The sequence below is a fragment of the Apodemus sylvaticus genome, chromosome 20 (genome assembly GCF_947179515.1).
Source record: "Apodemus sylvaticus chromosome 20, mApoSyl1.1, whole genome shotgun sequence".
NCBI lineage: Eukaryota > Metazoa > Chordata > Mammalia > Rodentia > Muridae > Apodemus > Apodemus sylvaticus.
In genome coordinates this window covers 57509072-57533934 of record NC_067491.1, presented here as the reverse complement: position 1 = coordinate 57533934, position 24863 = coordinate 57509072, and the positions used below count along the sequence as shown (strand labels likewise).

Here is a 24863-nt window from a genome sequence, read left to right as displayed (position 1 = left end):
TTGAAAAGTATTAAAGTTTTAAATTGCCTTGTGTACTGTTCCCCCCTCCTTACTCTACATCAAAGTAAAAAATAACAGACTGTGTCCGTACTTCTCTTTGTATTTGCTCTTTAATGCCAATTAATCAAAATCTCTCCTTTTCATTTTGCAAACAGCTAATTCTGAGGGAAAAAATAGCTGGCTTCCCACCACTCACATCATGTGCACTTACCTGAGAAAATTTGTAAAGACCCAACAATGTCCCAATGATTTCAGATGATTTCGATGATATTCCAGTAAGTGTAGCAGCCGATTTCCACTTTTTTCTACATTTGTAATTAGGGATAAATATGCTCAAACCTGTGAGCCAATAGAATACACTCTTCAGAATGTTCCTTTCAGCATCTGGGAGATTATATATCTCAAGTCCCAGAGACGTGTTTGGTAAAACATGAGGGTTCAAGTTGATTTCATTGATGGCAAATAACATTGCCAAAACAAGTTGGTAGTTTCGTATATTCATCCTGCATAGAAGTATCACAGCATTCATATTCGGAACTTATAACTATTATACCTATAACTTTAGAACAATGGCTTTTATATTCTGAAAGCTTGTGTTTGCTTAGAACACACAGTCCTTCAACAAATTCTTCATTTCAAATGATATACTGAAGAGCAAAACTTGTTAATTATATATCCAAGGGAGTTTGCTTTCTCTGACTTCCAGATGTGGAAATATAACATAATTCCATCGTAGAATAAAATATATTTCTTCACAAATTATCCACTCTTCTTATCTTCCAGTATGCCAAACTATGTAAAATAGTTTATTTTTCATGAAGTCACCAGATTCGTGTGATTTACTGTTATGATAGGGCTAGCTTTGTGATTCCAGTCTATCTGTGGCAAGATTTGGCTTTTGAACAAACTGTTCATTTTTGGTTTACCCTGGAAAATAGATGGGTGCAACGTTCTCTGTGTGGGCCAGAGATGAAATACCTTTTGCAAGATGGAATAGCTAGAAAGTGAATCATAGTGTGTAAACCCTCAGAGCCACTAGGTACCTCATTTGCATGGAAAACTATGTTTTGTGGTATGTGATCACATGTCTTATGTCCTTATGTGGAAAATATGGCAAATATCCAATTCAGGAATGTAGTAGGGAGTTAGCAGTTGCCTACAATATCTGGTGGGTGCCTGGGTACCAGGGTGCCAGGGTCTCAGATATATTCAAGCTTACTAGGTTTCTGGTTTTGTCTACTTTCTATACTATCCCAGATTCAATTCCTTAAGAAAACTGGGTGGTGGTGGCACACGCCAGTAATCCCATCACTCTGGGAGGCAGAGGCAGGCGGATTTCTGAGTTCAAGGCCAGCCTGGTCTACAGGGTGAGTTCCAGGAAAGCCAGGGAACTCTGTCTCAGGGAACAGAGAAACCCTGTCTCAAAAAAAAAAAAAAAACAAATCCAAAAAAACCAAAAAAAAAAAAAAAAAAAAGAAAGAAAGAAAGAAAGAAAGAAAGAAAGAAAGAAAGAAAGAAAGAAAGAAAGAAAACCAGGAAGAGGATCAAGATTGGTGGTAAGTTTCTATGCTGGGGCACATTGTGTGATGTTTTGTCACTATTATTGGATTGCTGAATTCTAATCCTTCAGGGAGTAAAGTGCTAGCTTAGTTGTCACTTCTTGGTTTTGCTATTTCTGCAGACCATCACTGGCCTGATATTTTGTGAACATATATCCTTCCTCACTTTCCTTTTGGATGTAAGATATATCTGACTACCAATAGCTGGAAAGAAAGTGAATAGCAAAACTTCCAGGAGATATAGGGATATTTCAAAGCAGAAATCAAAGGTGGGAGTCTTCCTAGCAGGACACTGTGGTTTCTGGATGGACCTGAAGTTGAGCAAAGAAGTAGAGTTGACCACATCCAGGACATAGTAGCAGGTATTTCAGTGGAGAGTTTCAAAGCTTTCTGGTAATCTGCCCACCTAAAACTCCTATGCCTTAAAATATTGAAAAGCATCTGTCATTATCAATACCACTGGTGGGTGCATGAGTCTACTACATACAACCTTATTAAACATGCAGAAGCAGGCCTATCTGTAAATTCCAAATGAGTCTGTCTATATCTTGCTTCCAGACAACCCTGGATATACATTAATCCTATCTCAAAGAAAATGAAAAAGTAGAAAAATTTCACTGTGAAGTCACAAATATTGTTAAAAAGTATCTAAGTTATCGTTTCTTGACGTTTTGGCTAAGTTAGATGCTCTCCACTAAATGATTCTAAAATACAGGAGAAAGAAAGGAGTCAACATAGTAGAACTTCACTGCTAAAGAGGACAGTCAGGTCTGAAGGTCAGAATAACATATGAACGTCTAGCCTCAAGTGATTCGGAGATTTCTGCTTTTCCCCACTGATGAGCACTCATGGAAGCCCACGTAAGCTCTGAAGCTGCAACATTGACAGGATATTTTCCCTGCCCAAAAACAACATCTAGTTTCACTTCTGGTTTCCATCCCAGAGCTGAACCTGTGCACCAGCTCTCTATTCCAAAATACTGCCAATAGAGAGTTAGTCTCCAAGTAGTGATGACAAACCTATGAGCACAGATAAGACTAACAATCTGCTCTGAGTGACCTGACTAGAGCCCTCAGATCACAGGAACCAATGAGAAGTGTGAGATAGGATCCCTTGGGTTTCTGTCTGTGCCCAGAGTTGACCCTGGGCCACAGAGAGAACTCCTTCCAGAAAGAACTGATATCGAAGGAGTGCTGATACGCAGACTTGCAGAAGGGACAAGCCACAATCAGGGACAGGAATACCAACTAACACCAGAGATAACTTGATGGCAAGAGCCAAGGGCAAGAACACAAACAACTGAAACCAAGGCTACTTGTCATCAGCAGAACCCAGATCTCCCACCACAGCAAGCCCTGGATATGCCAACCATCTACTTTCTATATGCCAGAAAATCAAGGCTCTCATTTAAAATCAAATCTCATGATAATGATAGAGGACTGTAAGGACATAAATAACCCCCTTAAAGAAATACAGGAGAATACAGGAAAACAGGTAGAATGTGTTAAAGAGGAAACATGAAAATGCCTTAAAGAATTACAGGAAAACACAACCAAATAGGTTAAGGAACTGAACAAAACCATCCATGATTAAAAATGGAAATAGAAACAACAAAGGAAACAAAGGGAGACAACACTGAAGATAGAAAAACTAGGAAAGAGATCAGGACTCATAGATGCAAGCGTCACTAAGAGAATACAAAAAATAGAACAGAGAATCTAAGATGAAGAACACACCATAGAAAATATTGACACAACAATCAAAGAAACCACAAAATGAAGAAAAGTTCCTAACTCAAAACATCCTGTGAATCCAAGACATAATGAGAAGACTAAACCTAAGGATAATAGGTATAGAATAGAACAAAGATTCCCGACAGAGAGAGCGATTAAATATCTTCAATAAAATTATAGAAGAAAACTTCCATAACCTCAAGAAAGAGATGCCCATAAGCCTACAGAACTCCAAACAGACTGAACCAGAACACAAATTCCTCCCATTACATAATAGACAAATCACAAAATGCACAAAACAAATAAAGAATATTAAAAGCAGTAAGTTTAAAAGGTTAGGTAACATATAAAGGCAGACCTATCAGGATTACACAAGACTTCTCAACAGAAACTATGAGAGCTAGAAGATCCTCAGCAGATATCATACAAACCCTAAGAGAAGACAAATGCCAGCCCAGGCTACTATCTTTCTACAAATTCAGCCCTGCAAAGGGTAACAGATGGAAAATTCCAAGAGGAGGAGGGAAACTACACCCTAGAAACAGAAGAAAGTAATCTTCTTTCAAGGAACCCCAAAGAAGATACCCAAAAGAAAAGAACATAATTTCATCTCTAACAACAAAAATAACAGGAAACAACAATCACTATTTCCTAACATCTCTTAATATCAATAGACTCAATTCCCCAATAAAAAGATATAGACTAACAGACTGGATATGTGAACAGGATACAGCATTTTGCTGCATACAGGAAGCGTACCTCACAGACATAAACAGAAACTACTTCAGGGTAAAGGGCTGGAAAACAATTTTCAAAGCAAATGGTCTCAGGAAAGAAGCTGGAGTAGCGATTCCAATACTGTATAAAATCTACTTACAACCAAAAGATTTCAAAAAAGATAAGGAAGGACACTTCATACTCATCAGATGAAAAATCTGCCAAGGAAAGCTCTCAATTCTGAACATCTGTGCTACAAATGCAAGGGCACCCACATGCATAATAGAAATTTTATTAAAGCTCAAAGCACACAGTGAATCTCACAATAATAGTGGGGCACTTTAATACTTCAATCTAACCAATGGTCAGATCATGGATACAGAAACTAAAGAGAGAGACACAGTGAAACTAACAGAAATTATGAAACAAATGGATTTAACTGATAACTACAGATGATTTAACCCTAAAGCAAAATAATAAACCTTCTTCTCACCATGGTACCTTCTCAAAAATCTACCATATAATTTGGACACAAAATAAACATCAACAGATCCAAGAATTTTGAGTTAATCCCATGTATTCTACCAGGCCACCACAGAATGAGGCTGATCTTCGATAACTACAAAAATGGGAAGACCATGTACACATGGAAGGTGAACATCTATCTCCTCAATGGTAACTTGGTCAGGGAAGAAATAAAGAAGCAAATGAAAGACTTTTAGAATTCAATTAAAATGAAAGACACAACATACCCAAACTTATGGGGCACAGTGAAAGCAGTGCTAAGAGGAAAACTCATAGCTCTGAGTGCCTCCAAAAAGTAGCTGGAGGGAGCATACACTAGCAGTTTAACAGCACACCTGAAAGCTCGCTTACAGAAATAAGTAAATACACCAAAGAGGAGTAGACAGCTGGAAATAATCAAACTCGAGGATGAAATCAACCAGGTAGAAACAAAAAGAACTATATAAAGAATCAGCAAAAGCAGTTGATGTTTCTTTATCAACAGGATAGTGGAAAGACTTAGCCAAACTATTTAGACAACACAGAGACAGTATCCAAATTAACAATGTCATAGATGAAAAGGGAGACATAGCAACAGAGATGGAGGAAATTTAAAGAAATTATCAGGTCCTAATACCATAGCCTGTACTCAACAAAACTGGAAGCCCCTTTCTCAGAGGAACCATAGCACCCTCACTTAAGTCCTCCTTCTTCTTGAGCTTCCTGTTATGGGTGAATTGTAAATTGTTTATTTTGAGCTTTTGGACTAGCATCTGCTTATTAGTGAGTGCATACCATGTGCATTCATTTGTGACTCGGTTACCTCACTCTGGATGACACTTTCCAGTTCCATCCATTTGCCTAAAAATTTCATGAATTCATTGTTTTTAATAGCTGAATAGTATTCCATTGTGTATATATACCACAGTTTCTGTATCCATAATACTCTCAGGAGCAATAAGGGAGGTAATGTGTGGAGCAGAGTCTGAAGTAAAGGCCACACAGTGACTGCCCTACGTGGAGATTCATCCTATAAACAGTCACCAAACCCTGATACTATGACAAGAAGCATGTACCAAAAGGAGCATGCCATGGCTGTCTCCAGAGGGGCCCTGTCAGAGCCTTATAAATAGAGGCAGAAACTAGCAACCAACTATTGGACTGAGCTTGTGGTCCCCACGGAGGATATGGAGGGTGGTCCGGAGGACTGAAGGAGTATATAGTCCCCTGGAAAGAACAATGACTTCGGACATGCAGACACCCCAAGACTCCCAGGGACTGAACTCTCAACAAAGGGGTACACATGGTTCTAGCCAAAAATGTGTCAGAGGAAGGCCTTGTTAGGCATCAGTGACAGGAGTTGTCTTTGGTCATGTAAAGGCTCAATAGAGGCCGCAACAAAGGGAAACGAACAGGGGAAATGTTGGGGGGAAGTTGGGACTGTGTCCGGTAGAGGGGCATTTACATGGAGGCAGGGGGTGGGAGGAGGTGTAGGGAATCTTTTGGAAGGGGGCCTTCGGGAGGGGGTAAATTGGGAAAGGTTTACCATTGGCAATGTAAATGAAGAAGATACTCAATAAAAAAAAAAAAGAGAGAAAAATAAAAAAAAAATTAAAAAAAATCACAGGGCCAGAAGATTTGAGGGTAGATTTCTATCAGAATTAAAGATTTCCTAATACCAAAGTTTCTGTAAGGCAAAGGACACCATCAAATGGACAAATCGGCAACCAACAAATTGGGAAAAGATCTTCACCAATCCTACATCAGATAGAGGGCTAATATCCAATATATATAAAGAACTCAAGAAGTTAGACTCCAGAAAACCGAACAACCCTATTAAAAAATGGGGTACAGAGTTAAACAAAGAATTCTCACCTGAAGAACTTCGGATGGCGGAGAAGCATCTTAAAAATGCTCAACTTCATTAGTCATTACGGAAATGTAAATCAAAACAACCCTAAGATTTCATCTTACACCAGTCAGAATGGCTAAGATTAAAAATTCAGGAGACAGCAGGTGTTGGAGAGGGTGTGGAGAAAGAGGAACACTCCTCCACTGCTGGTGGGGTTGCAAATTGGTACAACCACTCTGGAAAGCAGCCTGGCGGTTCCTCCGAAAACTGGGCACCTCACTTCCAGAAGATCCTGCTATACCACTCCTGGGCATATCCCCAGAGAATTCCCCACCATGTAATAAGGATACATGCTCTACTATGTTCATAGCAGCCCTATTTATAATTGCCACATGCTGGAAAGAACCCAGGTATCCCTCAACAGAAGAGTGGATGCAAAAAATGTGGTATATCTACACAATGGAGTACTATTCAGCCATTAGAAACAATGAATTCATGAAATTCTTAGGCAAATGGATGGAGCTAGAGAACATCATACTAAGTGCTGTAAAAATATTCAATAGAATTCTAGCAAAATGAATCCAAAACACATCAAAATGATTAGTCACCATGATCAATTGTGTTTCATCTCAGGGTTGCAGAGATGTTTCAATACATGGAAATCCATCAACTTAATCCATTATATAAAAGGTGACTCAAAAGGTGAATCATGGTATGCAATCACTAATAAGTGGTTATTAATCTAGAAAACTGGAATACCCAAAACATAATCCACACATCAAATGAGGTACAAGAAGAAAGGAGGAGTGGCCCCTTGTTCTGGAAAGAGTCAGTGAAATAGTATTCGCCAAAACCAGAACGGGGAAGTGGGAAGGGGTGAGTGGGAGGACAGGTGAAGAGAAGGGGGCTTACGAGACTTTCGGGGAGTGGGGGGGATAGAAAAGGGGAAATCACTTGAAATGTAAATAAATTATATCGAATAAAAAAAATTTAAAAAAAGATGTCCTAATACCAATAATCTCAAACTCTTTCACAAAACAAAAACAGAAGGAACACTACCCAATACATTTTACAAAGCCTCATTTATGCTTTGTAAAGCCTCATTTATGCTAAACCACACAAAGACCCAACAAAGAAAGAGAACTTCAGAACAGTTAACAATTTCCCTTATGAATATTGCTGTAAAAATATTCAATAGAATTCTAGCAAAATGAATCCAAAACACATCAAAATGATTAGTCACCATGATCAATTGTGTTTCATCTCAGGGTTGCAGAGATGTTTCAATACATGGAAATCCATCAACTTAATCCATTATATAAACAATGTCAAACAAAAAAAACCCTACATGATCTTCTCATTCGATCCTGAAAAACTTTTGAGAAAATAAAACACCCCTTCATGATAAAGGTATAGGAGAGATCAGGAATTCAAGTCCATACCTAAACATAATTAAAGAACTATAAAGCACACCAACAGGGTTAGAGAACAAGAGCAACTGGAGAGGGATAGAGGAGCAGGAGGGCAAAAGGGAGGGGCATGAACAGGTAATGGAAGAGACAGGGGAGAAGACAGAAAATAAAACAGAAACAAGTAGCAGTGGAGATGGGGAAATGGGGCTATCCAGAAGACAGTCCCAGACTCCAGAAAAGTGAGAGGCTCCCAGGATGCAATGTGGATGGCTTTAGTAGTAATATCCAAGAAAGAGATACAAAACCTGTACAGACAACCTCCAATAGATCGTCAAATGACCCCCAGTTGAATCATGATGCCACCCATGTAATTCAAAACTTTAAACCCAGAAATATTCCTGTCCAAAGGAAAGAGAGAGACAAAAATGCAAGAGAGACGGAAGGAAAACCCTTCTAGAGGCCACCCCTACTAGGAATTCATCCTACCTGTAGAACCAAACCCCCACAATATTGTTGATGTCAAGGGCTTGCTGGAAGGAGCCTGGTATGACTGTTCTCTGAGAGGTTATGCCAGCAACTGATTATTACTAATGGAGAAACTAACAGGCAACTACTGGACTGAACGCAGGGACCCCAATAGAAGAGAAGGGGAAGAACTGTAGGAGCTGAAGGGGATTGCAACCCCATATGAAGAGCAACATCAAGTAACTGGACCATCCAGGCCTCCCAGGGACTAAACAAGCAACCAAAGATTGTACATGAACCAAGACATGATTCCAGATACATATGGAGAAGAGGATGGCCTTCTCTGACATCAAGGGAGGGTAAGGAGGCATGATTCTCTGTGTAAAGGGATGCTAGATGGGTGAGGCAGAAGGGGGTGAGTGGGTGGAGGAGCACCCTCTTAGAGGTAAAGAGTAGGGGGTTGAGGGGAAATGTGATGGGGGGCTTTGTGAAAGTGTAACTGGAAAGGGAATTTTCATTTTAAATATAAACAAAAAACGATAAATAATGTAGTTGTATAAGAAAAAAGAAGACAGCATAGATAAATAGACACATCTTTCAAATAAAATGTGAAATTTAAAAAAAAATTCCAGACCCAAAACATCCAGAAAAATCTTGGACAATATAAAAAACAAAGTTTAGACACATAGAAATAGGAGAAGTAGAGAATCCCCGTGTCAGAAATCCAGGATATTTTAACAAAGCCTTAGAATAAAAATGTCATATCCTACAGAAAGAATTGCCTATAATCATGCAAGAAACTTACAAAATACCAAAAAGACAAGCTAAGTAAACATTCTTGCTACATAATAATCAAAACACTAAGAACACAAAAGAAAAGAAAAGAAGAAATACAAAAAAGATTAAAATTAAAGAGAGAAAATGGAAAGTTATATATAAAGGCATACCAAATAGAATTAAATCAGAATTCTTTTTTTTTATTTTTTTATTCGATATAATTTATTTACATTTTAAATGATTTCCCTTTTCTAGCCCCCCCACTCCCCGAAAGTCCTGTAAGCCCCCTTCTCTTCCCCTGTCCTCCCACCTACCCCTTCCTACTTCCCCGTTCTGGTTTTGCCGAATACTGTTTCACTGAGTCTTTCCAGAACCAGGGGCCACTCCTCCTTTCTTCTTGTACCTCATTTGATGTGTGGATTATGTTTTGGATATTCCAGTTTTCTAGGTTAATATTCACTTATTAGTGAGTGCATACCATGATTCACCTTTTGAGTCTGGGTTACCTCACTTAGTATGATATTCTCTAGCTCCATCCATTTGCCTAAGAATTTCATGAATTCATTGTTTCTAATGGCTGAATAGTACTCCATTGTGTAGATATACCACATTTTTTTTCATCCACTCTTCTGTTGAGGGACACCTGGGTTCTTTCCAGCATGTGGCATTATAAATAGGGCTACTATGAACATAGTAGAGCATGTATCCTTATTACATGGTGGGGAATCCTCTGGGGATATGCCCAGGAGTGGTATAGCAGGATCTTCTGGAAGTGAGGTGCCCAGTTTTCGGAGGAACCGCCAGACTGCTGTCCAGAGTGGTTGTACCAATTTGCAACCCCACCAGCAATGGAGGAGTGTTCCTCTTTCTCCACACCCTCTCCAACACCTGCTCTCTCCTGAATTTTTAATCTTAGCCATTCTGACTAGTGTAAGATGAAATCTTAGGGTTGTTTTGATTGTTTTGATTACATTTCCGTAATGACTAATGAAGTTGAGCATTTTTTAAGATGCTTCTCCGCCATCCGAAGTTCTTCAGGTGAGAATTCGTTGTTTAACTCTGTACACCATTTTTTAATAGGGTTGTTCAGTTTTCTGGAGTCTAACTACTTGAGTTCTTTATATATATTGGATATTAGCCCTCTATCTGATGTAGGATTGTTGAAGATCTTTTCCCAATTTGTTGGTTGCCGATTTGTCCTCTTGATGGTGTCCTTTGCCTTACAGAAACTTTGTAATTTTATGAGGTCCCATTTGTCAATTCTTGCTCTTAGAGCATACACTATTGGTGTTCTGTTCAGAAACTTTCTCCCTGTACCGATGTCCTCAAGGGTCTTCCCCAGTTTCTTTTCTATTACTTCAGAGTGTCTAGCTTTATGTGGAGGTCCTTGATCCATTTGGATTTGAGCTTAGTACAAGGAGACAAGGATGGATCAATTCGCATTCTTCTGCATGCTGACCGCCAGTTTAACCAGCACCATTTGTTGAAAAGGCTATCTTTTTTCCATTGGATGTTTTCAGCCTCTTTGTCGAGGATCAAGTGGCCATAGGTGTGTGGGTTCATTTCTGGATCTTCAATCCTGTTCCATTGATCCTCCTGCCTGTCACTGTACCAATACCATGCAGTTTTTAAGACTATTGCTCTGTAGTATTGCTTGAGGTCAGGGATACTGATTCCCCCAGATTTTCTTTTGTTGCTGAGAATAGTTTTAGCTATCCTGGGTTTTTTGTTGTACCAGATGATTTTGATAATTGCTCTTTCTAACTCTGTGAAGAATTGAGTTGGGATTTTGATGGGTATTGCATTGAATCTGTATATTGCTTTAGGCAAAATGTCCATTTTAACTATATTGATTCTATCAATCCATGAGCATGGGAGGTTTTCCCATTTTTTGAGGTCTTCTTCCATTTCCTTCTTCAGAGTCTTGAAGTTCTTGTCATACAGATCTTTCACATGTTTGGTAAGAGTCACCCCAAGATACTTTATACTGTTTGTGGCTATTGTGAAGGGGGTCATTTCCCTAATTTCTTTCTCAGCCTGCTTATCCTTTGAGTATAGGAAGGCCACTGATGTGCTTCAGTTGATTTTATAACCTGCCACTTTGCTGAAGTTGTTTATCAGCTGTAGGAGCTCTCTAGCGGAGTTTTTTGGGTCACTTAGGTAGACGATCATGTCGTCTGCAAATAATGATAGTTTTACTTCTTCCTTTCCAATTTGTATCCCTTTGACCTCCTTATGTTGTCGAATTGCCCGAGCTAGTACCTCAAGTACAATATTGAAAAGATAAGGAGAAAGGGGGCAGCCTTGTCTGGTCCCTGATTTCAGTGGGATTGCTTCAAGTTTCTCTCCATTTAGTTTGATTGCTGACTATCGGTTTGCTGTATATTGCTTTTACTATGTTTAGGTATGGGACTTGAATTCCTGTTCTCTCCAAGACTTTAAGCATGAAAGGATGCTGACTTTTGTCAAATGCTTTTTCAGCATCCAATGAAATGACCTTGTGGTTTTGTTCTATGAGTTTGTTTATGTAGTGGATTGTATTGGTGGATTTCCATATATTGAACCAACCCTGCATTCCCGGGATAAAGCCTACTTGACCATGGTGGATGATCGTTTTGATGTGTTCTTGGATTCGGTTGGCAAGAATTTTATTGAGTATTTTTGCATCGAAGTTCATAAGGGAAATTGGTCTGAAGTTCTCTTTCTTTGTTGGATCTTTTTGTGGCTTTGGTATCAGCGTATTGTGGCTTCGTAGAAGGAATTGGGTAGTGTTCCTTCTGTTTCTAGTTTGTGGAATAGTTCGAAGAGTGTTGGTGTTAACTCTTCTTTGAAGGTCTGGTAGAATTCTGCACTGAAGCCATCTGGTCCTGTGCTTTTTTTGGTTGGAAGACTTTCTATGACTTCTATTTCTTTAGGCATTATGGGACTGTTTAGATGGTCTAGTTGGTCCTGATTTAATTTTGGTATTTGGTATCTGTCAAGGAAATTGTCCATTTCCTCCAGATTCTCCAGTTGTGTTGAGTACAGGCTCTTGTAGTAGGATCTGATGATTTTTTGGATTTCCTCAGTTTCCGTTATTATATCTCCCTTTTCATTTCTAAGTTTGTTAATTTGGATACTTTCTCTGTGCCATTTGGTCAGTCTGGCTAAGGGTTTATCTATCTTGTTGATTTTCTCAAAGAACCAGCTCCTGGTTTTGTTGATTTTTTGTATGCTTCTCATTGTTTCTACTTGATTGATTTCGGCCCTGAGTTTGATGATTTCCTGCCTTCTACTCCTCCTGGTCGAAATAGCTTCTTTTTGTTCTAGGGCTTTCAGGGGTGTCATTAAGCTGGTAATGTATGCTCTCTCCATTTTCTCTTTGGAGGCACTCAGGGCTATGAGTTTTCCTCTTAGCACTGCTTTCATTGTGTCCCATAGATTTGGGTATGTTGTGTTTTCATTTTCATTGTGTTCTAAAAAGTCTTTAATTTCTTTCTTTATTTCTTCCTTGACCAAGGTATCATTGAGTAGAGTATTGTTCAGTTTCCACGTGTATGTGGGTTTTCTGTTGTTTCTGTTGCTATTGAAGACCACTTTTACTCCATAGTGATCAGATAGGAGGCATGGGATTAGTTCGATCTTCTTATATTTGTTGAGGTCTGTCTTGTGACCAATTATATGGTCGATTTTGGAGAAGGTACCATGAGGTGCTGAGAAAAAGGTATATTCTTTTGTTTTAGGATAGAATGTTCTATATATATCTGTTAAATCTAATTGGTCCAAAGCTTCAATTAGTTTCATTGTGTCCCTGTTTAGTTTCTGTTTTCCTGATCTGTCCATTGAGGAAAGTGCACTGTTGAAGTCACCCACAATTATTGTGTTAGGTGCAATGTGTGCTTTTAGTTTTAATAAAGTTTCTTTTACGAAAGAGGGTGCCCTTGCATTTGGGGCATAGATGTTCAGGATTGACAGTTCTTCTTTATGTATTTTTCCTTTGACCAGCAAGAAGTGTCCCTCAGGGTCTCTTTTGATGACTTTGGGTTGAAAGTCAATTTTATCTGATATTAAAATGGCCACTCCAGCTTGTTTCCTGAGACCATTTGCTTGTAAAATTGTCTTTCAGCCTTTTACTCTAAGATGGATGAACATCTCCTGACTGGTGGGAGGCAGAGTTCTGAAGTGGCTTCCGTGCAGGCTAAATCAGAATTCTTAAGAGAGACTCTAAAATCCATGTGGGCCAAGGCAGATTTCATATAGACTCCAAGAGACAACAGATATCCATGGATAGTATTTTACCCAGAGAAACCTTCACTAACAATAGATGAAGAAAACGAGATAGTCCATGAGAAAGACAAAGTACACAATGGACTTGTAGAAAAATTCAAACTAAAGGAGGTCAAATGTAGCCCTGAAAATTCAGACAATAAATAATCTCATACCAACATTACAAAAGAAGCAAAGCAAAAATACACTCCACCACTACCACCAACATCAATACCTAAAATAAACTAACAAGGGTTAATAATCATTAATCATTGTCTCTCATTAACAATGGAAATAATTCTCTGAAAAACAACACAACCAAATAAAATGACTACAAAATCAAGATGTTACTATGTTATTTTTATAATACAAAACTCCTCAACATCAAAGATAAAAAAAAAATTATCTCAGAATAAAAGCCTGGAAGGAGTTTCCCAACCAATATCCACGAAGATCAGTAAGGTACCATCTAACAAGATAGACTTCCAGCTAAAATTGCCAAAAGGAGATGGGGAAGTGGACTTCATACCTACCAAGGAAACATCTATCAATATTATACTTCAATTCTCAACAACTATGCCTCAAATTCAAGGGCACCAATATTTGAAAAGAAACATTACTAAAGCTCAAATCCCATCATCCTTCAAACTCTTGTAGTGCAAGATTTCAATATTCCACTCTCACCAATAGTCTGGACATACCAGACAAAAACTAAACATAGAAATTGTTGATGTAATAGACAATATGAACCAAATGGACATAGCAGATAACTAAAAAGTATTTCACCCAAACACAAAAGAAAATACTTTCTTCTGAGCACCTCCTCTAATACTCTTAGAAAATGACCACATAATTATTCACAAAGTATGTTTAAACTCATAAAAATATTGAAATAAACCTTTATATTTGATCAGGCAAATACTAATTAACAGGCTATCAACAATGACATCATTTGTAAGCTATCATGAATGACAGAACAACAAATAGCATAGTAACTCATGGAAACTGAAGGTATCTCTTCAGAATGACTACTGGATCAAGGTATAAATAAAGGAAGAAATTCAAAACTTCGTTGCCATTCAATGAAAATGAATACAGATCATACTCAAAGTTGTGGGACTCAATGAAGTTGTGCTAAGAGGAAATGTTAAAGCAGTATGTACTTTCATAAAGTAATTGGAGAGATCTTCTACATTCAACTTAATAGCACACCAGAATATTCTACAATAAAAAGAAGCAAACACATGCAAGATAAGTGCATGGTAGGAAATAGTCAAACACATGGCTGAAATTATTAAAACTGAAACAGAAAGAACAAAACAATCAGTTAAACAAGAGTTGATTCTCTAAAACAAAACAAGATGAAAAAATGTTTATCCAAACTGCCTAAAAGACATGAAAGCTGTACCCAAATTAACAAATTCAGAAAGAAAAAGAGGCAAACAACCAAAGATAACAAAGAAATTCAAATAATCATTAGTTCCTCCTTTAAAGACCCTTCTTCCAAACAATTGGTAAAAGAAAGGGACAGTTTTCTTCATAAATACTACTTACCACAGTTAAATGAAAATCAGATAAGCAGTATAAATTGACCTGTAGCCCCAAAGGATATAGAAGAAGTCAGTAAAATCATTCAATTAAAGCAAAACAACAACAAAAACAAAAACTGAAGGTCAGATGGTTTTAGAGGAGAATTCAACAAGAGTCTCAAAGAAAGACTAATGCTAATCTTCCTAGAAATATATTCAGAAGGAACATTGCCCAATTCCTTTTATGATGCCACTGACACTCTAATGACCAAACACCACAGAGTATAAGAAAGCCTGTTGTAGAAAAATTTCTACTGAAAGTAGGTGAAACTACTCAATAAAAGACTTGCAAAGAACTGAAAGGGCATTGACAACATCATCTACTATGATCAACCGGGTTTCATCTCTGAGATGAGGCAATGGTTAAATATATACAAATCTTTCAATGTAATCCACAGTATGAAAAACCTGAAAAAAAGTGCATGATCATGTCATTAAATGCTGAAACAGCATTTGAAAATCTGGAGAAACCTTTAAAGAAAAATAGTTTTCTACTGATCTGTGGTATAAGGGACATACACTTAAGTAAGCCAGTTTATACCAAGCCTAAATCCAAGAAAGCAATTCTTCAAACATCAGGAACAAGACAAAGCTGTCCACTATCTCCAGAACTATTTAATATAGTACTTGAAGTTGTAGATTGAACAATAAAACAGAAAAGCAGTTTATGGGAATTCAAATTGAAAAGGAAGCTATCAAAATACCACTATTCACAGATGATATGATAATATAAATAAGTGAGTCCAAAGTCGCATATACTAAACTAACTAAAAATTATCAATAACCATCCTATATGGAATCAATAAAAAGACCAAGGACGAAATTGCTACTGAACCACCCTTTACAACAGCCCCAAATTATATAAAAAAATCTTGTGGTAGCAAACACCAAGCAAGTTAAAAAACATGTATAATAAAAATGTTCAGTCATTGAAAATAAATTGAAGATGTCAGAAGACAGAAAGATCTCAAGAGCTGATGTAATAGTAGGATCAACATAATGAAAATGGCCTTCCAATAAAAAGAAATCTCCTGTTTCAACTTAATCATTATCAAAATTACAACAGAATACTTTTCAAAACTTAAAAGAATATGTAACTTCATACGTAGAAATAAAATCCCACTGTAGATAAAACAATTATGTACAATAAAGAAAATCCCAAGGTATTACTTTCCCTGATTTCAAACTGTGCTACAGAGCAATAGTAATAAAACCATCATTGTTTTAGCTTAAAACAAACAGGTGTATTAATAGAATTAAACAAAAAACCCTTATTGGAATCCATACACCTATGGACACTTGATCTCAGATAAAAATCCAAAAATTATACAATTGTAAATAAGAAAGTATTTTCCATGAATTGTTGTGGTCTCACTAGATGCCAATGATTATAGAATGCAATTAGATGCACATCTAGCTTTTTGCACAAACCTAAATTCCAAATAGATCAAAGATATTAACATTAGACCAGAAATACTGAATCTAATCCTAGAGAAATTAGGGCAAACCGTTGCACGCATTGAAGAGGAAAGACTTTCTGAACAGAACAACAATCATGCAGTTACTGTACATTATCATAGCTAATAAAATGATAATAAAAAAGATTTGGTAAGGCCATGGAAAGACCAGTTGTTCAAAACAGCAGTCTTCAGAATGCAGAAAGATTTTCACCAATTCCACTTCTTGCAGATAGCTTTTATCCAAAATATTTAGAGTACTCAAGAGACTAGAAAACAACAAATCAAATATTTCAATTAAAATGCAGTACATATCTAAACAGAATTTTCAACAGAAAAATCTTAAGTGTCTGGGAAACATTTAAATAAATGTTCAAAATTCAACAGAAAAATGTAAATCAAAATGATTCCGTGATTTCATCTTACACATGTCTGCTTGGCTAAGATCAGAAACAAAAGTGACAGTTGACGCTGGTGAGGACCTCAAGGAAAGGGTCTGCTTGCTCCTCCATTCATGGCAAACTTCTACAGTGACCTTGTCCATCAGCAACTCAATAGCCAGCCATACCACTGCTGAGTTTACATCAAAATATTCTACAGTTGTGCCCAAGGACATTTGCTCAACCATGTTCTTTGCAACTTACTGCATAACAGCCAGAAACCAGAAGCAATCTAGATATCCCTCAGTCAAAGAATAGACAAAAATGTGTTAAGTTTACATACTGCCATAGTACACAACTCTTTAATAGAGCATCATGGAATTTGGAACTAGAAAAATTTCTCCGGAGCAAGCTTACCCAGACCCAGGAAGATGAACATGGCATGTTCTCACTGACAAGTGGATTAGCTCTGAGGTACAGGTTTGGAGAGAGCAAGTAAGAAATAGGGCTTAAGGGACAATGCAAGAATGTTCACAGTGTAACAAATATTAGTGTCATGTGTGTATAAAGCACTTGTTCTTTGCCAGGCGGTGGTTGCACACACATGTAATCCCAGCACTCTGGGAGACAGAGGCAGGCAGATTTCTGAGTTCGACGCCAGCCTGGTCTACTGAGTGAGTTCCAGGACAGTCAGGGCTATACAGAGAATCCCTGTCTCCAAAAAACAAAAACAACAAACAAAAAATAAAAACAAAACAAAAAAACCCAAAAGAACTTGTTCTTTTGTTTATTATTATGTACTTTCACTTCCACAGTACTATTGTCATGTTATTTTGTTAATTTAAATCACCTTACACCAAAAATACTACGGTTTAATGATTAGGATGTTTTGGGTAATTTGAAATCCACCAAATATCCTTGTAACTGAAGGCATCACTAGCAATATTTTTGCTGAAAAAAATTATAGTTTTATAAACACCAGTATATAAAATGGATCAAACATGCAGACTTCATTTTATTGGGAAACACTTCAGCTTGGGGTTTTCATGCTTGCCTGCTGTTTTTGATTCCAAAATATTTTTTGATTAAAAAAAATACCTTCCACTAAACTATTGCAAAATGGATTAATAATAAAAAATCAGAAAATGGGTTCAATTACACACACGTAAATTGAAACTCCAGTGTTAAGGTTCATAATTCTAGCCACTCTAAAGCACATGAACATTGTGTTCATTGTGACCCTGACGCTTGCACTTATGCACATAGAAACGGAAAAGGAAGAATGTCAGAAAGATCCTTTTTTCAAAATGACTGTGCACCGCATCACTCTATTATAAAAGATTTAATCAGAAGCATGAATGAAATTTAATAGATCTTACTCTATATTTACTTTATATGAATACTTTATATTCAGATACCCTTTCTTGTAGAAAACGAGATAATTTTAAATTACATTAAATAAGGCGAATATAAATATATTTAATATATTTATACTTTATACATATATTTATCATACATGAAAAAAGAAATCACTTCCCAAATTCTGTTGTCTTATTTCATATCCTGTTAAATCATCTGACAAGTCATTTTCCACTTGCTAGTATTTGATGAGCTGTTCTACTGCAAATGTGCTTTTGCAGTGAGATTGCTCCCACTACACTGTCTGGACAGACATGGGGCATAGTGCAAAGTGGTTCCTGACGTGGTGCAACTGCACAACAGTGTAAAAGATTTATCAAATGCATCCATGGTTGTGCAAAGTTAAAAAAGATATATACCTGGGGCATTTAGAGAGCCACATGAAATATTTCAGCTAGTTGTGAATTTTTGGATCACTCTGATCATCTTTAATATTAAAATTTATTTCAAAATATGAAAAGATGTCTTCTTCACCTAATGATGTTTTATTTCTGAATCATTTCCCTTCTACACTGCCTTGACCTAACAATTTATCACCATACCAATTTGCTAGCAAAGTGTTAGCAATGTTTCTACTTAGACTAAATCCACTTAGACATTCAGCAATTTTCCAGCAACTAACCAGAAGCAGGACATTCATTGCACAGTTTTCCTTCCCCAGGTTGAATTCAGAGTTGAGTGTGTACTTTGTTTCTCTATTTCAGTTCTTTAGTTTATATATACCCTGATAGAAATTTCAGCATGCTACAATATACACTTTATTTCCTTGAAAAATTATTGTACATTGCTATTTATGTCTGAGATTACCAAGGAAGTTGAAGCAAACTTTATCTAGATCTGTTGTTCCTGCAGATATTAGACTGTCTAGGAAAGAGCCTTCAGTGACAGAATCTCAGAATATTCCTGTATGAATAAATTCATGAAATCAAGTATTGCATAGTGGAAATTTATACATTAAATAGGTTGTAATGGATAAAAATCTGAAATCATATAAATTAAAAAACATTAGCTTTCAATACTCTGCAAAATGTTAAGGATAGAAAATAAAAGTGAAGAGAGATAAATTTCTAATTCTGCCATCACTGCATTCAAATCTGTGTCAGCTGACACAAACAACACTGATCACTCTAGAACCTGAGGAGGTATTACAATGTCACAGATTTCAAAGGTATTACCTCCTCTAATACAATCACAAATAAAACTCCGCGATTCTCTGAAGTGTTGTGTCAGGCTACTGCCAACATCCCTTGTAGTACAGGACTGGCATGAAATGTGCTCACAGTCTGAGGAATTACAGACAGCATGGTGAAAGGTGATCAAACTGCAATGACCAAATATGAAACACAAAACTCTGTAATGACATATTTCTCTTCTCACTTGAGAGGACATATGGAGTCATCAAGAAAAGAAAATTAAACAGAGGATCTTGGAATGGAATATATGAAGGAAACCTCATGAGGAGAAATTTTTGGAATAAGGTTCAAATCCACACTTAAAGTAGGACAAACGAATATTTAAAAATGAGTTGATACAAATCACTTATCATACATCATTAGATGTGCCCAAAGGTAATGTTTTCCAATCTATTTCTAAACTTGAAGCAGAGTCACTTAAGAGAGGAAAAAATGCACCAATGACCACAGACCCATCACGTTGCAGTACATGTTCTGATTCTGTTAGGCCAAAAGGGGCTGCAATGATCCAGATGGGTGTTCGCATCTGTAAAGACCAGAAGATAAAAAGCCAAGAGAAGAGCATATTAAGAGATGTTTCTGCCAAGATCTAAGTCGTGGGATGGTACAACCTATGGTGTGTTACATATATATATTCAGTGCTCATATGTGTTTGCATGTGCGTGCCTGTGAGTGTGTGAGTGTGTTTGCACTGTTGTTGTTGACATGATGACAGAATATTACACTCTAATCAGCCAGAGATATGTGCAAGGATCCTTCCATTCACCCTGTGAGAATTCTATGGCACTTTATCCTTCAGGCTATCCATATGAGTCACCTCACTCAGTGACAAACAGGTTACAGCATCAAAGGACATGCTTTCATTTCCACTAGGAATCACAATAATTACTCCAAGACTGAAACACCCCAGTGTTGCTTTCTGCCTCTGTGTTTATGGCCTAAAATGTTTACCAAGAAAGAATTTATTCGAGAGCCTTTCAAGATAATGCCCACATATCACATCAAAGGAAATCATTGTTGGAAAAATATAAATACACATTAAAGACCCATACCAAGAACTGATGAACTTAATTAAAGGTGCACCATGCTCCAAAAAACTTAATAGTATTGGTCTTAAGTTCACTTTTTACTCTCGTATGGTTCTTAGGGTTCTGAGACAATTCTATCTTTCATACATGCATGTCTATATACCAATACTTGGCCAGTTTACTCCTGCATACCCTTTGTGTCACATTTGTGTCACATTGTTGTGTAACCTACTACCAAGATGAAGTTATTACTTCAGATGCATAACTTAATTTCAAGGTAGAAATCAGGTTAATAATTTGTTCTTTATCCATCCTGGAACAATGAATATATATATATATATATTAATTCATTGCCCTCTTAACAACTCATTCCTTTTTTTTCTTTTTTTGACATGAGGGTATTAGAGAAATTCCCCCCATTTCTCCAAAGAACATATCATATGCTGAGGGGGTCTCTATGTTTCTTTCATGGAGTCACTCAACAAATGTATCATAAGCAGGGACTATTTTCAATCAATAAAACAATTTAAAGGCACAATAAATACATTGTTCTGTAGTGTAGACGTGCTTGCATTTTCCTATTAGTTTGATTGCCATGAAGGTTGTACAACATAATAACTAAAAGAATGTATAGGCACGTGTAGGTGAATGATACAGGTAAGCAAAAACTTTTGTAAATTAAAAAAAAACCCTATCCCACCCTCCCTACCCCTGCATCTATGAGGATTCTCCCCCACTCACCACTCATTCCTGCCTCTATGCCCTACCATTCTCCTATACTGGGGCATCAAACCTTCATAGGACCAAGTTCCTCCCTTCCCACTGTTGCCAGATAATCCCATCCTCTGCTACCAATACAGCTGGAGCCATGGTCCCTCCATGTGTATTCTTTGGTTGGTGGTTTAATTCCTCAGAGCTCTGGGGGGGTCTGGTTTGTGGATATTGTTGTACTTCCGATGGGGTTACAAACCTCATCATCTTATTCATCCTTCCCCTAACTCCTCCACTGGGGTCCCCATGTTCAGTCTGATGGTTGGCTGCAAGCATCCTTGTCTGTATCAGTAAGGGTCTGGCAGAGCCTCTCAGGAGAGAGCCTTATCAGGCTCTCATCAGCAAGTACTTGTTGGCATCAACAATAGAGAATGAGTTTGGTGGCTGCATATGGGATGGATTCCCTGGTGGGGCAGTCTATGGATGGCCTCTCCTTCAGTCTCTGTACCATTCTTTGTCCCTGTATTTCCTTTAGACAGGAGTAATTGTACATTAAAATTTTAAGAAGGGTGAGTGACCCCATCCCTCAACCAGGGGCTGTGCCTAACCTCTGGATATGGTCTCTATAGTTTCTCTCTCCATATTTTGTTAGATATTTCCGCTAAAGTCATCCCCATTGGGTCCTGGGAGCCTCTTGCTTTCCTTGCTCTGGGACTTCCTGTTGACTACCCCCAGTTCCCATCTGCCATTGGTACAGACCTCCGTTCAATTTCCTGACCCTCTTTACACACCCCCAGTCTCCTCCCACACCTGATCCTGCTCCATCTTTTTTTCTCTCCCTCCTCTCTTCCTTCAAAGTCCCTCCCACCCTCTACCTCTTGTGATTATTTTGTTCTCTTTTCTAAATAGAAGTGAAGCATCCGCAGATTGATATTCCTTCTTCATGACCTTCCTGTTATCTGTAAGGCAAAGGACACTGTCAATAGGACAAAGCAACAACCTTCAGAATGGGAAAATCTCTTTACCAACCCTACATCTGATAAAAGGATAATATGTGCCACGGCTGCCTGTCATTTCTACTGGGGCAGACTCTTTCCAGGTCTGCTATAGTGAAAACACCATTTTCTGATACATTCTAGAGAATCAGCTGCACTCAGAGCATTTGAGAACCAGAACCACTCAGGGACTTTGGGTCTGCTATAGTGAAGACAACGTCTCCTGATACATCATAAAGAGCCCACTGCACTCAGGACATTTGGTCCCTCTGCAGGAGTGTGGAGAGGCCTGGGAGCATGGTGATGATCCTGGACCACAGAGCTACATCCACAAACACCACCACAGGAGAGCTGGTCTCCCAGGAGTGCCTACATACCAGTGTGCACAGATAGAACAGGAATCCCAGGAGTACAGATACACAGGCTTGCAGGACAGAGAAGCCACAGTCAGAGACAGCAAGACCAGCTAACACCAGAGATAACCAGATGGCAAAACGCAAACACGAGAACATTACCAACAGAAACCAAGGCAACATGGCACCATCCAAATCTAGATCTCCCATAACAGCCAATCCTGGATACACCTAACACAACACAAAGGCAAGATCTAGATTGAAAATCACATCTCATGATGCTGACAGAGGACTTCAAGAAGGACATAAATAATTCCCTTAAAGAAATACAGGAGAACATGAGTCAACAAGAAGTCCTTTAAAAAGGAAACACAAAAATCCCTTAAAGAAATAAAAGCAAACATGGGTCAACATGTAGAAGCCCTTAAAGAGGAATCACAAAAACTCCTTAAAGAATTATAGGAAAACACAAAGAAGTGAAGGAACTGAACAAAACCATCCAGAGTCTAAATATGGAAGTAGAAACAACAAAGAAATCACAAAGGGAGACAACTCTGGAGATAGAAAACATTGTAAAGAAATCAGGAGTCATAGATGCAAACATCAGCAACAGAATACAGGAGAAAGAAGAATCTCAGGGGCTGAAGATACCAGAGAAAGTATGGACTCAACAATCACAGAAAATGCAAAATACAAAAAGTTTGTAACTCAAATCATGCAGGAAATCCAGGACAGAATGAGAAGATTATATACCTAAGGATTATAGGTATACAAGAGAGAAAAGATTTACAATTTAAAGAGCCAGTAAATATCTTCAACAAAATTATAGAAGAAAACTTCCCTAACCTAAAGAGAGAAATGCCCATGAACATACAAGAAGCCTACAGAACTCCAAATAGACTGGACCAAAACAGAAACCCCTCCCATCACATAATTTAAACACCAAATGCACTAAACAAAGAAAAAATATTAAAAGCAGTAAGGGAAAAAGGTCAAGAAACATATAAAAGCAGACCTATCAGAATTACACCAGACTTCTCACCAGAAACTATGAAAGCTAGAAGATCCTGGACAGATGTCATACAAATCCTAAGAGAACATAAATGTCAGTCCATGCTACTATACCCAACAAAACTCTCAATTACCATAGACAAAGAAAACAAGACATTCCATGACAAAACCGAATTTACACAATATCTTTCCATAAACCCAGCCCTACAAAGGATAATGAGTAGAAAATACCAACACAAGGAGGGAAGCTACACCGTAGAAAAAGCAAGAAAGTAATCTTCTTTCAACAAACCCAAAAGAAGATAGCCACACAATCAGTATTCCACTTTTAACAATGTAAATAACAGAAAGTAGCAATCGCTTTTCCTTAATATCTCTTAACATCAATGGTCTCAATTCCCCAATAAAAAGCCATAGACTAACAGAGTGGATATGTTAACAGGACCCAACAATTTTCTTCACACGAGAAACCTACCTCAGTAACAAAGACAGTCACTACCTCACAGTCGAAAGTTGGAAAACAATTTTCCAAGCAAATGGTCCCAAGAAACAAGCTGGAGTAGCCATTCTTATATCAAATAAAATCAACTTTCAACCAAAAGTTGTCAAAAAAAGATAAGGAAGGACACTTCATAGTGGTCAAAGGAAAAATCTACCAAGATGAACTCTCAGTTGTGAACATCTATGCTCCAAATGCAGGGATACCCACATTAATAAAAGAAACTTTATTAAAGCTCAAAGCATACATTGGACCCCACACAATAACAGTGGGAGACTTCAACACCCCACACTCAGCAATGGACAAATCATGGAAACACAAGCTAAACAGAGAAACAGTAAAACTAACTGAAGTTATGGACTAAATGGATCTAACAGATATTAATAGAACATTCCACCCTAAACAAAAAGAATATACTTTCTTCTCAGCACCTCATGGTACCTTCTCCAAAATTGACCGTATAATTAATTGGTCACAAAAGAGGTCTCAACAGATACAGGAATATTGAAATAATTCCATGCACCCTATCAGATCACTACGGCCTAAGGCTGGACTTTAGTTCAAACAAAAACAGCAAAAAATATACATAATCAGGGATGCTGAACAATGTTCTACTCGATGATAGCTTGCTCAAGGGAGAAATAAAGAAAGAAATTAAAGACTTTATAGAAATTAATGAACATGAGGACACATCATCATGCCAAAACTTATGGGACACAATGAAAGCAGTGCTAAGAGGAAAACTCAGAGCTCTAAGTGTCTCAAAAAAAAATGGAGCTTATGCTAGCAGCTTGACAACACACCTAAAAGTTAAAGAACAAAAGAAAGCAAATACACCCAAGAGGAGTAAACTTCAGGAAATAACCAAACTCAGGACTGAAATCAACCAAATAGAAACAAAAAGAACTATACAAAGAATCAACGAAACCAGGAGGTGGTTCTTTGAGAAAATCAACCAGAGAGA

General features: G+C 37.6%; 1 pseudogene; it reads right to left on the bottom strand.

Moving 5' to 3' along the window:
* Nucleotides 1-19867, bottom strand: part of LOC127670811 (vomeronasal type-2 receptor 116-like) — a 46662-nt pseudogene extending 26795 nt beyond the window's left edge.
* Between the last annotated feature and the right edge of the window lie 4996 nt (nucleotides 19868-24863).